Source organism: Vanessa tameamea, chromosome 22, assembly GCF_037043105.1.
Source record: "Vanessa tameamea isolate UH-Manoa-2023 chromosome 22, ilVanTame1 primary haplotype, whole genome shotgun sequence".
In the NCBI taxonomy this organism is placed as follows: Eukaryota; Metazoa; Arthropoda; class Insecta; order Lepidoptera; family Nymphalidae; genus Vanessa; species Vanessa tameamea.
The window spans coordinates 9609864-9625911 of NC_087330.1; positions in this window are offsets into that span (position 1 = coordinate 9609864).

Consider the following 16048-nt stretch of genomic DNA (forward strand, 5'->3'; position numbering starts at 1 on the left):
TTTATTTCTGATTTTGTCCTTCGACAGCACTCCGAGCATAGCTCGCGCCGTTGCAGGCTGACCTACTTTATATTTGTAGACAGTGCTTGGTAATCATTTATGAGTAATATATGTTGAACTAAAAATTTGAATCTTATTCAAGATAAAGAACTAGTGAATTAATCATTTGCTTAATTAGTGTGTTCGGAGGGCAAGGAAAACAGCGTAAAGAAACCTGTATGTGACGTATCAAAATGTGCTATAGATCTGTTCACCGATAATTTAAGGTGGAGCCTTCGCAAGTGATCTATTCATGCGTGTCCGTATTGTAGCGGCGTGGTGAAATAACTTACAAAACATAAAAGGATCTTCCACTTAAGCCCTAGCCAAGCTTTGGTATATATACGGGTTACGTTACTGTAGAAACGATAACTGCATTTTATAAATATATAAGATATGTACTTACATTTTTCAGATTTTCAACTTAATGTAACACTGAACATAATCACAATTAATGACTTCGTTCATAAAACTATTTGATAAAGAAAAATAGCCTAAAGATTATTCCTTAAAAACAAACGCGACCACAGACATATACATTTTTGGCAATATTCCCAATCGTAAGAGCATTCTGTCTGACCAAAACATATGGTACTCATTCATATTCAAATTTCCTCAAAGAGAACTTTGGAATACAAAACTACAATCACATTTCGTATTTCAAGACACACAACGACATGATATTTTCTTTAAAACAAAATTGAAATACAATGAATTCAATCATTTCAATTTGCCTGTAAAAGGCATTTATGTTAAGGTCATTTTCGTATAATACAGCTTTTGTAAACTAAATCGAAACAAAGCACGACCGTGAAATGACACCAAGTGAGTCGCGTATACCATATGATATCTACTAACATTGATATCTATACTAGTATCTCTGTCTGTTACCTCTTCGCGCTAAAACCACAGAACCGTTTTAGATTAAATTTTGTATGGATATAGTTTGAGTCCTGGAAGGACAAGTCTTCTTTTGTAATTCATCCCTTGAGGCCGTAAAATGGGAGTCGACAGTTGTGTGTTCCATAGGTAAAGCTTTATAAATTTCGCACAAGTAAAGCCGCAGGTTCAGCTAGTGTGATATAAATTGATACACGAATCAAAATAGCGTTTCCCTATTAATCGGTTTTCATTTTAGAATGAGTTTTTATTGGTACACTATTCGTACTAGTGGTAATTTTTTTATAGCATCGGCAAGTGGAATCGCAAATGAGCTGATGGTAATTGGTGAACACTGTACATAGATATTGGTGCCGTAACAAAGTTTTAACCATTCCTTAGATCGCCAATGTGCCCCTAACTTAAGTAACTGAGATATTATGTCTCTGGCGCCAGCAGTTTCTCTGGCTGAGTGTCCTTCAAACTGAAACATAACAATACTGATAATTGCTGTTTAGCGGTATAATATATGATAAGTTAATAGCACCTATCCTACCGGCTTGCCCAAAGTCTAACGTCCAAAAAGCTTTGCCTATCTGTAAACGTATCGATAAAGAAACAATATTTGAAGAAGTCCATCAACAAGTACAAAGACGTACTAACTTCCCGTAATTATCTAAAAACTTTCTTTTAATTAAATAAAATATCAAATCCTCTGATCTTTAAAAGTTTGAATTTAATTAATATGATCATGAAACTTGTAACAAATTACTTCGTTAATATCAAAGGTTTAATGTTGCTTCGTAGAGCTTGTTCAGCGAGGCATTAATAATCGTATAAATAAAATGCTAATTTTGTATCTGTATATTAAAATCACATTATATATATGTTTATTATTCATCCCGTGATGAAAAGATAAGTATATAACCCGCTCGGTTAACGTAATAATCCTTACGACCTATAACTAACAGACAACCAGCAGTCGACAAAATACGTACTTTGCTTACCTTTATCTAACACAATGTACAATTAAAAATCTATTAAGTTTGTTTTGTTAAATAATATCATAATAAAATTGAGAAGACCGAAATGACTAACATTTGTTAATTTATTAATTACTAACTCGATCAAAATAAATCAAATTTATTTTATTCAAGTAAACTTTACAATAGAACGTTTTTAAGTCGTCAATATTTAAACTCTACCTTATAGGAAAGCAGACTCCAGCGAAGCGAAAAATGATGTAGAGTTCACAATGATTGTTCAATCAGTCTTGTGTTGGAGGCCCGAGCCTAAATCCAGGTGTCTTTTTCCAAAAATATTCTATTGAATAATAAGTTTTATTGAATAGTTCAGTCTTATATATTTTGTTTAAACTTGTTTGAAAGGTAAATTGATTATATATTCCGGTATCTTATTATATATGCATATACCATTGTTCTAAAAGTATAATCTATTTTATTTTAAAATATTTAGGTTATATAGCTAATATTTTATAAATAAATACGCAAACGTAAGCGTTCTCTATACCGTACTCTATAGTTCTCTATACGTATGCAAGCGGAAAGCAGGGGTTACATACAATTTTTTTATTGGCAAATTCTAAAATTTTCAATTCAACAAAGAAATAGCTAGGAGTCGATCGTTTAATTTCCAAGGTTATGGTTTATCTCCATTAGGTTTTTATATTATCTAATTCACTCCTCAGTAACCTTTGATACACAAACAATTTTACAATATTTAATTTTACAAATAACTATTAACATTTTATAAGAAAAGTTGTTTTGTTATCTGCACCAAGTTGGGCAGTAAGTGTCCTACTAGGAACCATCTGGGTACCATATATCTAAACTTATTCAAACATCAAAGAACTACAATGTTACATTATACGCTTTCCACAGATAATAAAATCTCAATCTGGGTCATGAGGCCAGTAAAAAAATTAACGTTCGACTCCAATAAATGCCATTCCAGAAATTATTGGCTCGAAATATAAAATAATTATAATATTAAGTTATTATCATTTGCTTACAATAAAATATAAGAATATATAAGTAAATGATGAAAAAGCGAAAACGTAAAGTTCATATCAGTTAATTTCCATACGGGAAAATTAATTTAATGATACGTAATATCTATATATTAAAACGTGGAACAAAAACTTCGTACAACATTTTACGAAAATTACGCGGACGGAGGAGTATGTCATTTAGCATGGTTAAAATTTATACGAAGAGAGAATGTCCAAAGTTAATGTAACTGTATAATACGGATTAGAAATACAATAGATTAAGTTAATAAAAACTAAGTCGTCTTGAGATAACCGCTTAGGATAAAGTTCCTTTAGCTATATATATGTATATATTAAATAACAGATGCTATGAAAATAAGTATTAACGTTTGAGAATAATTAAATTCAAGAATTATTGTTGTTCAAATCCTGTGTGCATTTAAACTATTTAAAAAAAATAATAGAAAAAGAGGAAGACGTCGCCTGGCATAACACATTTTTCTTTACGTGAGGATTCCTTCCCGTTAACTCTACTGTATGCCGCTTAAAAGAACTTCATTCCAAATATATTACACACGATAACATTCGTTTGACACATACACATATGTATTTGGCCATTCATACTAACGTCACGTCAAAGACGCTTTTTGAACATTGTTTTTTTTTTATTGTAATAATAAAAAGGTATCGTCAATAACAACGTATCAGTAAGTCCCGTGAAATTACGCGTTTATTCAATGGATTTTAGGAAATTTGAAATCTATGACTGTTCTGTTTTGATTTAATTTAATTTGAAACTAACGACGTCTGTTTGCACTTTTTACATTTGTTTTTTTTTCAGCCATCGAACGGCTTTCTAAGCGGCCAGTAACTTTTTTCCGCGCTCTAAAATTAATTCATATTTAAATCGTTACAATTTAGAAAATTGCAATCAAGAAACCTCTTTGTTTTTCTGCACATCTACGGCTGGAGCTCTTCAAAATGAGACTATAATCGAACTTTTATGTGCATCGTCCCGTAATTACTGGGACAAAAATCGGCTTACGCTTTGATAAATAGGACAGTTAACTATATATTTTATTTGTCAGTCCTTCTTAAAATAATCTTCATACCTAAAGGATCACGGCTTATTTAATCCAGTCACATTGAAGAAAATTGTTTACTTGAGTCTACTTTAAGAAAAAATATTTTGATAGGATTTAATCAACGCAAGCACTAAAGTTACTGCCAATAAAATGCTAAAGTATAAAGATTGTACTGTATTTGGCATTCGAATCATTTTTATTGACTCTGATATAGGCAAAATTGTTTGAAATAAATGAAATAATAGTAATATATAATTTTAAGTACCCTTCGTTTATAATAAATCTAGTAAGTACATATTGTTTTCATATAAAGGATAATTTAAATTATAAACACACAAACATTATAATATATTTTTTACGTAAATTGAATGCCCCGTTCACATTTTTTCGCCCGTTTACAATATAGACGAATTAAAACATAATAATTTGGCTGAATACATTTTGTGGTTATTATACTTGTTTTTTTTTTTATTCAACGTAGTCACACAATACATTTAGAATAAAAGGGTCTCCTAGAGGTTTTATTTTCCACGCAAAAAAGGATAATCTCGTCACTATATACTACGCATACATTTCAAATGAAAATGTAATAAAGAAAATTTACTTAAAGTTTAAGACGCTTAAGACTTGTGTGGTCAAGTTAAGCATTTATGAACAAACTCGATGGTTTTTTTACATTAGAGTACAACACATTATCATTTACCCCTTTATATTTTTACCTCCTTGCTTTTATTTTTAATAATTTACTTATATATTTTAAGCAAAATAATATACTATACTTAAATAAGACAATGTTTGTAAGTGTAATTTAAGTTAATAAATGTTTTTCAAATTATAATTATACTCACTCAATAACTCTTGTGTTTCTTTTAAACCGTAGTGTTGTAAACTCTACCCGGAAAAGTTACTAATATTTATAATTTTAATTTTACATATATAAAAAATAATAAACCTCTTTATATTTTTCTAGTGTTGTTTCGGTGTTCTTTTTTAGTAAACTTAATATAGCAATTAATAATAACATATCATTGTAATTATAAATACTAATATTGCGTTTATTTTAAAATTGCTTCTATTTTATTTATTTGTGCACTTACTAATAGACTTATTGGTTTACTTTTATATTATATACTATAATAATATATGTTCGCTTACGTTGTTCATGTACACGCATCGAGATTTCTTGACCATGAAATAACTTAGAGTAAATTATAACAGTACACTTTCTAACGTTGCTTAAAAAAATATCTACTCACCTCTACATAGATAAATGCTATCTCCACACAACACACATTAACAATTAAAAAAAAAGAAACACAAATAATCACCACAATGCACAGATTATAATTTAAATTCGTCACAAACTTTTGACATTTCACAACGCGGGATTATTTTTTTTTTTGTTTTACAGTATCACTTGTAATAAGTTTGCTGTTCGTCGAACCAGTTTAGAACTGCGGAGGGCGGAATACGACCTCCTTCGCCCTCTGAAAGCAAGCGACTGAATACAGTGTGGCAGTAGACAACCGCGCACACAATTTATTTATGAAACAAAATTAATTAATCAGCTATTTTTCTGTAGAGTATATTCAAAAATGATTCTTTATAAGGTGCTCTTTTATAAATCGAAATATACTATTAATCTATTTGCTCATATTTAACTTATTACATTACTAGTTATATTGGTAAAATAATCGCGGTTATTATATATGGATTGTATTATAGTTTGAAGGTTATTTCAGATACTCAAAAATAAGTATAAGATCTACGCAAGTATTTAATTCATGTAATCACAATACTATTCCATCCTTATCCTGCCATCTATCACTCAGCGGGAAAACATACCCGCCCTTCGCATTTCTATTTCAAACCAAAAAGGTTTTTATATCTGAAACTGGTATAAATACATATAAAGTTAAAAAAAATATTATCTGTATAAAAAATAAAATATGATGAACGCCATTATTTGATAATGTTTAACGTTATACTTTTCTTATAAAGAAAATTTATGTATTATGTACTTTCCCATATGTTATTACTTTCATGTCACATTTAATATAAAAAAATGGTAATGTTAACCTAACCCAGATCAATAATAATTTTACATAAAACTCTCCGATAGTGCATAACCACAGCTGGGCAAAAGTTTCTCCTGTTAAGAACTTATGCCTCTTTGTGTCGTGGCTAGCTTTCAATGCCACAGATACTGATTTTAAATCCCGACTTTCCGTTGAGATATTCTTAGTACAGTTTGAAAATTAATAGTTTTTAAACTCACTACTCGAAAAGTATATAAAACCATTCTCGAGGCTAAATTTTACACTCAAATTAAATGGTGGATTAAGAGCTGCTAAATTGACCGAATTTGAGTTTAGATGACAATAATATATAAACGGATCTATATATATAAATAGACAACGACAAAACCGTTCAGAACCTTTTTCATCATCAGACCACCTTCTAGGGGATCTTCTAATTCGAGGTTACTCGGAGTTTTCTTACCGAGCGGATCATTTCAGTAAATTCGGCGTTTATACAAATATCTTGTAATATTTAATACAATTGAAATAGATTTTATAGAGATATTTTATCCAATCGAAAAAAATATATTTATAAATGGTATAATAATAACTGTTTTTTTTTTTAATTTTCTGTTAACATTTTGAACATTCACAAAACTGTTTTTTTTTTTCTTAATCGTTGATACAATAACCTATATCGAAATACATATAAGCAACATACACGCAGCACACATAGCATGGCTTATGTTTCGGAGCTGTTTTGATACTTGACTGCCTCAGGCCTATGAATGATCTACTACTCCCAAAAGCACTGCTGCTTCGGCCTATCTCTACTTTTTAGAAGATTACGCTGGTATTAAAGGTTACTATAACCAAGTTTAGGGATTCCTATATGTTAAATCTGTAAACTAATATGATAATAACACATATTAACATTAACAGCCTGTAAATGTCCCACTGCTGGGCTAATGCCTCCTCTCCCTTTGAGGAGAAGGTTTGGAGCATATTCCACCACACTGCTCCAATGGGGGTCGGTGGAAATGATGATAAAGTTTTATATTATGTCTCTAAAACCTTCACGGAGTAATGCGAGGACACTCTCGTTCCCGAGAAAAGCTCCTTCTTGAGGAGAAGCTTTTTTATCACACTAAGAATTTCTTCACCGATCACGAAATGCACAGTTTGAAGAACATAGCAACTTATTAGAGCTTGCCTGGGTTTGAACCTACAATCTTCGGTTAAAATTCACTTGTTTTAACCGTTGGGTTTCAGCTAGTTTTTGAATATCCGCAGAAAAAGGATTTCTATAAAATTAATATTAAAAACAATGTTTAATAAATATTAACGTCTATTAATTCATCGCATTATTGATTTTTTAACGTTTGAAACCGAATAAATTACTCGAAATTCATAAAGAAAAAGAGATTACTGTAAACTTTTACGTACCTAACTTCTTCGTTTGAACTTTTTAATTTCATTTCAAATTCACTAACAACACTTTACAAGTCCCAAAACAATTTATTGATAGGCAATATTTCATCTTAGTGTGTTTTTCTTTAGATATAGAAAAAAAAATGTATTAATGCAGTTTGAGAGACCTGAATTTGAACTTAAGATTCAAACCCAAAGTCAAAGTCAAAAATCTTTATTCAATATAGAAGTGTTTACAGTCGCTTATTGATAGTCAAAAATCTACCACCGGTTCGGAATTTAACACCTCGGACCTGAGAAGAACCGGCGAAAGAAACTCAGCGGGATATGTTTTTTTTTTCGTTTTGCATGTACAATAATAATTATATTTTAGTTATTTGAAACAGCCAGCCATGAAAGCACTAAGGTTTTTTACGGTTAATTTATTTATTATAATTATTCATCTCGTGCCCTACAGTAAATGAAAATTGACAGATTACATAAGCTTTCAACCTGTAATACTCAATCAGCAGTCACGTGCCCTAGCCACAAGGCCACCTCGGCCTAAACGCTATATACGTCATACACACATACAGTAACAAAACATCAAAAAACAAAACACAACATTCAGTAAAAACACTAATCAACGGATGTATTATAATGATTTGCATTAAACAAATATTTCGCAAAGAAGAAAAAAAATTGTAGTTAAAAACAAAAAAGATTTATACAGCGATCTGTACAAAATGGGCTGGATTTAAAAACGGAATGCGCTTAATCCGAGTTTTAAAAACAATAATCCTCGGATATACTCTTGTAAAACACTTAACAATTAAACTTTTCACATTTGACTAGAGGTCAGTGGGGTAGCGAGAAAACTTCGTCTAGCGATTCAACCCGCTATGAGGTCGACCACGTGTTGTAATAGAAAGAGAATGAAATTATTTCAATTTAAAATTTATCTTTTATTCTAATACTAGCTGAATTTGCGGCTTTACCCGCGAAAAAGTTTAAAGTGTGAGAAGAAAGTGTGTTTTGATTATTTGTTTACCACGCTTTTACATCCTAACTACTCAACCGATCGTCATTAAATTTTGAATAATGTTGACAGGTGTACCCCTATCGACGTGGGCGTAAACAAACTAATATATGTCGGAGATGCCAAGAATACGAGAGTTGATTTGACGAGCCGCAAGCGTTGTCAGGAGTCTAGATCGGCGACACTACACTTCAGTGCCGGCCGCCGTACAGACAACACGTCGAGGAACTGTCTTACGCCTCGTCGTTATTATTGTGTTAAAAGTGAATAAGTAAATTGTTTGAGTGATTACGGAATTGTTCTTATTTACCCGTACCCACATTTCGCCCACGCGTAATGTCTGATGGTGAAGACATCCACTCAGACCAACCCCTTCTGTCATAAATCTTCTGACCATTCTTCTGTCCGATCATCGCACAGTCAAACCTACGCATCTAATTAGAAAGGATTTTTGGAATGTTAAACTTTAAAGAAAATGGGAGGGTCCGTTGTATTAATTATACCCGTACGAAGTAGGGCGGGGCAGCTAGTGATATAATAATACGACCGAGTTTTGATCGTTTATTTCATTAAGAACTTCCCGTCTCGTGGTCCAAGATTACAAGAACTCTCTATATATTAATTTTGAGCGTTTTATGTTAATAAAACTTGCCATGAGATTCTATAATATACACTTTTGGAGTTGTTAATAGGCATTTGGTAGATAAAATGAAACTGTGCTTATGGTGCTGTAGACTGTGCTGTGGTGGCTGTCACACAGACTGGCACACTGGCAAGTGTACTTCTTACGGTAAGTGGGTCTACCACCATCTAAAACTACAATACAAAATATTGCTATTTAACAGTAGAATATGTGATACCTATCCAGACGGATTTGTACGAAACTCTACCAGCAAGTAACTTTTTATTAGCTCGACTCAGAGCTCGATCCTAGGACTTCGTGCTCTATAGACTTTTAACCTATCCATTAGACCAACGAAGATCTACTCAATTATGTAACAACCGCTTAACATAAACACATTAATATATACTATACAAATATTTGTGTATGTTTTGCCTCATTGACAGTGTTCAGCTTAATTTTGCAAACTAATAAGTGTTAATTAGTGGATTTCATTATTACTATGAAATACAGCGTGTATATTAAAGGCTTTGGTTGATTGAAATAGTGTACTTAATATTTACATGTGTGTGTATAAAAAAACAAACAAATTTCGTAACTCTTTGCGCAACATTATTTTATTTTATTTTTTATGCTATTGTCAATTTTATTTTCATCATCAGGTGAACTGTTGACTGTGGCAGAGCCCCCTCAACGAGCGTTTATACGATCATTGACCTTACATTGCGAATCGGATATATTACCACGCACAGGTGTGCCATCCTTGTGTAGATGGCGCGGCTGAGATAGTGTGCACTCTGGACGGTTCCATTTCTTTTTATAATCTTGTGACAAATCCTTTTTAGCATCGGATGGATGCAAGCATTGATAATGATAGTTATGGTGACACTTATTACAAGTTATGCTATCCGTGGCTCCACCTCTTGTCGATTTGTAACACGAGTATTTCATTATAATTCGTATTTCACAAATGTTTAAGAAAGATATAATAATAAATTGCGTCGCGTATACTACTTGGGTTTGAACCTAGTAACATCAGTGACCACTACACCAATCGAATACTTAAGGATTTGTGTAAAAATTGCGAACAGGTTCAAAGATAGAAGATATTTATAATAAAATAACTTGGAGTCCTTTTGTTTAATCACTGCTGAGCCACTAACACAAGGTCAATACAATGTCACTTAGAAGGAATTTCAAGTATAATTATCACAAAAAGTATTTAAACTGTGTGTTTTGCAGTTCGACGAAACAACTGAAGGACAAAAAAATCTTTAGTTACACAAAAATAACTCAGATTCAGCAATTTCCACGCAAAAAATAACACATTTAAGCACTGAATTCGATTTTTTAACACGGAACAAAGTACAACGCGCCTGTTTATGCTACCGTTAGATACTGCGTATAATATGTTGTCTTATATTATAAGACTTAATGTCTATCTCCTTTTGGGGGTGTCGGAAATTACACGACGGTGTTTAAATGCGGGTTGTTTGATATGTCATCGTAAAATTGTAAGGATGATTAGTTTACAATAAATGTAGACAGATTGTTAAGTGTCAAAAAAAGTCGTTATTAAGTAACGAGCTCGTCGTTATAATTATCTATTAACAGATATATAGCAACATATTAATTAAGGGGAAGCGCCATTAAGCCTCGATATGATATTAATTTGGATTTAAGATTAATCAGCTCAATTCTGCACGAGTCGAATAAAATTCGAAACTTTTAGTTATTAGTTGTATATGGTGCCTTGGGAAAATATCTAATAAATCTAACCCGATGCATTACATAGATTTCCTAAGGACATTCTAAGCGCGGGGTCGAGGTCCCTCGTTCATTACCAGGTGGTTCGCGCTTAGCCGTTTGACGGGGTTTATAGCACACTATATAGAGAGAGAAGTCTCTCCAGATATCGACGGCGTCCTAGGTCCTGCCTCACAGGAGGTGCCCTAGGACGCACTTATTTTGAGCTCTTCAGTAGGCTCCCAACATCCGGCAGAGTCTTATACGACTTGCCCGCCCGCCTGGTGACGCTGTAGAGACCGAACAGCTCCTACAGGCAGACGTTACATAGAAATTGATGTACGTCTGCGCCATCTAGTGGCGTGTGACAACACACTGTACTATAAAAACACGGTAAATACAATTAAGGGGTTGATCTTTCGTGATGATCGATCAAACGGTTTCGAAGTCTATTCATCTTAAAGATATCAAGAATAGAAGAAATTGCCATAGGCTGTCACGGGACACGTTGAACAAAGATCAGTAGAATTCCTTACGAGACAATTCATAAGATAGGCTAACGATTAGTAGATTAAATGTACGAAAATGAGTGTTAGCACGTAAATTACTAGACTAGACTAGCAGTCACACGTGGCTCAGAAGAGTAACTATTTGTTTCCGATTTAATCCAAAAACATCATGAAAAAACATTCATAAACATATCAAAACCGTCTACGTGCTATTGGTGAAAATGGAATTAAAATCCACACTATAAGTACCGAGACTAACGCGAATATGCAAACAGACGGCGGTTGTGGATTTTATATAGATTTGATCAGATTCTTTAATCCAAAGGCTTAAGCTACAATACAATATCAAATACCTACATGCGTTATACAAGTTTATTTTCCATTAAATATGTACAAGCCTTTTAGAACATTTCATAAAAGATACCAATTATTTATCACTAGTTTCCGCTTGCGGCTACGTCCGCGTGTGACGGGAGAAGGGGAAGGGTTATGACGTGTAAGTTTAACAAAGAAATACACAAACAAACTTTCACATTTATATTATTAATTAGGGTTTTCAGTTTTTAGTACTAATTTTAATATTCTAGGTCTTTGATAGGATTTGGAAATAAATGGTTCTTTTAAACCTTGAACGATGGTATTGGAGCCTACTTAATATTTATATGTAATAATAAGCTCTGTAAGATCAGCAATTCTATCTGGATGAAATGGCGCCAACTCACAGCAAGAACCCACGAATAAACTCCATAGTTAGACCTGTCGTCATGTATGGATCGGAATACTGAGCCGTGAAAAGGTAGTATGCAATGAAATCTCATGTAGCAGAGTTAAGGGTATTGAGATGGACGTGTGGAGTTACGAGAATGGGTAGAATAAGAAACGAGTGTATAAAAGGAAACCTGAAAGAAGTGCCAATGATAGAAAACGTGAAAGGAAACCGTTTGAATTGGTAAATGTGAGGCGCAGATGCATGTAACTAATCGAGTGATGAGCATGAGCGTTGAAGAATGGAGTGGAAGAAGACGACCTAAAACTACATGGATGGAGTCTGTGAGGAGGGATGTGAACAAGCAGGTGACGATAACGAGAGGAGAATGGAATGAAACGACATGCTGAGCCGACCTCAAATAGTTTGGGACAAAAGTGGGGAAAATAAGAAGTAAGACCATCTGAAGGGCAGGGTAGTTGATGATAAAAAAATAATGTAAAATTTCAAATTATGAATCATATTTTATTCAATAATAAGATTATATGTTTTAAATTATTACATTTTATATTAGCTGTTAGGTTAGGTTAGGTTAGCCCGCGACTTAGCTCGCGTGGAAGTTGAATATATTTATTTATTCACTTAAAATATTACGTAAATTTAAGAACTCATAGTGTGTATTTCACCCCTTATGGTAGAATATTCAAAAAAGCATAATTAGGTATATTTTAATTTTTAATCAGTAGCCCAAAAATATTTTTGGGCTACTGATTAAAAGCAGCATGAAACTATAAAGTTTAACTGATAGTAAATATTAATTTCAAAAATGACGGACTTCCAGACTAACCTGTATACGAAATGTCAACCCCCTATTTCCCCCTTAGAGGTAGTATATCCAGAAACGCTTAAATACGTATCTACTCATTTTTATTCAGTATCCTCAAAATAAAATTTCATGTTTAGAAACATACTAAATAATAAATATAATAATAAATAATACTAAAAAAATGACGGACATCCGTTCAAACTTTCAACTCTTATTTCACCCTCTTAGGGGTAGACTTCCATAATTTTTTTTAACTCTTAGGGGTAGAATAATTTCCAAAATTCGTTCCTTAGTGAGTGTCTACTCAATAAAACGATCCTACTCAGCAAATATCATAACCCTAACTTTAATAGTATACGCTCGGATATTCAGGAATTAAAAAAGAAACAAAACTCATAACTTTAAATTATATACTGTTAATATAAATTAAATTGCGATATGATGAGATATCGCAAAAAAATAAAGAAAGCAGTTCGCTGAACACAAACGTTCCGTAGGGAGCCGGCCACGCGTCTGAGGAGCGGCCTCTACTACTCTACTACGCTACCTCGCACAGCTGTTGATAAAATATTGATATTATTTCGCAATATAGTTATTTATGTACTATATATTTTTGTATGATATATCTTTAGTTTGATATTGAAGTAAATAAAGTAAGTATTAATTAATATTATTTTTTCGTTATATATTTAATCTACAAAATCATATGTAAACTAAATACTACTGTAACGCTCTATTATGTTTGTATGAAGGCGCTGATTTCTGAATCGCGCTAACGTTTGGCTCGCCCCAATATACATAGGGTCTTGACAGTAAAAATATAATATTAGCCTTTTCGGAATTTAGTGTTTTATTGTAATCACCGCATAAGGGTAATAAGTATCAATCAAAACTTCGAAAGTCGTTTTTTGGATCGTGAGTGTACATATATATTTCATATTGTATACAATATGAAATTAACATATAACATAGTTCCTTCCTAACGCAACCGTTTTGAAATCTGTATTGGTCACTACAACCAATTACTTTGGAAAACTAAGTTTAGTACATTTCGATGACATCTACTACCAGCGGTTCTACTGGTGATGTCACAACGGACACGCCTGATGACGTCATATTTGTTCGTCATAGCAACAAATTGTTCAGGGAAACGTAGTCCGCGTTTAGGAGTGCCCGACGAGCACTTCTATAAAAATAAAAATCAAATATTTTTAAAATATAATTTTGTATTGCTATAAAAATTACTTTTACTTCGAACTCATAAAACTCACAAATAAATAAATACAATGAATGCATAAGAAAAAAAAATACATCTATCATTAAAAATACTATCTTATGGCTTGTTGTAAAAACTGAAGATGTTTTAGTAGTGATTTCTGGGAAAGCACATTTTGAAGCGTTAGAATTCAAAATAAAACCACAAAATCTAAATAAATCCATCTTTTCATGATAAAAAGCGTCAGATTACAAAGTAGGTGGATCGCGTGATAATTTTTAATGAGGGGTCGACGTACATTAAAAGCGCACTGTAAGAGTCGACAGCAATAAAGTATTTAATTTAAAAGTAATTTGTGGTCAATTTATGACCTTAGGGCAATGACGTTTTGATCCAAATAAATAAAACGGTCCATTAAAAATTTTTCTATTGAAAATTTTTCAGTAGCAGGACGGAGTCTGGATCGTAATTCTGACATCTTTCCGGTGGATGTCGGATGGGGGTATGAGAGGAAGGGGATAGAGAGTACTTGTGTTGCCAAGCTTATGCACTTTACGATGCCCTCGCACAGTTGACTAGTATATTCAGATAATATTCTAATAACAATGGAATTTCATATGGACTAATGGGTCTCCCGTGAATCTTCGCGTTTAAAATGATTTTTTAGGAAGTTAGAAACCTATGACAAGTTTTGTTTTTATTTCATTTCATTGTAAACTGCAAGTCACTCATCTACATTTGGCGCCAAAATGTTGAAACCTCTTTTAAATGAGATTTTTAATATCAAATAGTATACATGAGTTCAGTTAGAATGTTTACGTTTTCATCTTTTTTCTTATACAGCCGTAGTACCGTTCTCTAACCGTAGTATTGTTCTCACAAATTTATTAATATTTTTCCGTACATACATAAAATTATATATATATATATATATTGAGAAACAACAGTTGATATCTTAATTCCTTTAAAACATGCCTCAACAATTCTTTAATCAAAATGAAATCTTTGACTAGTCAAACATTTGCTCCATGTGCGTTTATTAATCTCGTGATCAGCGTTGTATGAAAACATCCCGAGTAATCGCGTCTTGGAAGACGTTCTGCCACATGCATCAATTAATTCGCAATTAAGCTGCGTGATGAACTGCTCCTAACCTTCTCTTCGACTGCAGGAGAGACGGCTTTCGCCCGGCATTGGAACATTTACGGAAATTGTTACTGCTATTGATCAGAACATCGTAAGCCTATTCCTACCCTATAAATAGCTTATCTGATGAATCACATGTCTGTCCACTAATACACATTTAAACTGGAAGTTTAAATCAGACAGGCATTTAATCAATTACGTTGGATCGTTGACTATTGCTGTACGTGCATGAACTAAGCCTATACTATCAGAAAGGGATTGTGTTAATGGTTGTTATCCAGTTAAACTCTCAAAAGCTCAGTGTTAAAATATAAATAATATTGAGACAAGTTCGTCGTTTTAATCTTATATGTGTTTTATCTTAAGATAGACGGAAGTCACATCGTTGGAGTGACAGCTGATTTTGTGGCTCTAATAGTTTTAAATTAAATAAAAGACAAAGATTCTATTAAACAGTTTTATTATTGTAAATAATTGTGAGTGTGACAATATTCCGTGAGTAAACTATAGTGGGAAGACCTTATTAGTGTTTATTAACATAAATACCATTAAAATACTCTGAACGGTCTGTATCTGAGTGTCTGGTCTTAAATAGTGATTGTCCCAACTTAGTGACTATAATTCTTTCCATTAATATACATAATTTTATTTTAATCACAAATTAAAAATATTTTACAACGCCATCTAGCGTCCATCATTAACACTACTTTGTACTTCATTCATATCGATCATGGGAAATAAGTGCAAGCACTGTGGCAAATTCCTCGCGACAACAGATGGCGTAAAATGCGCA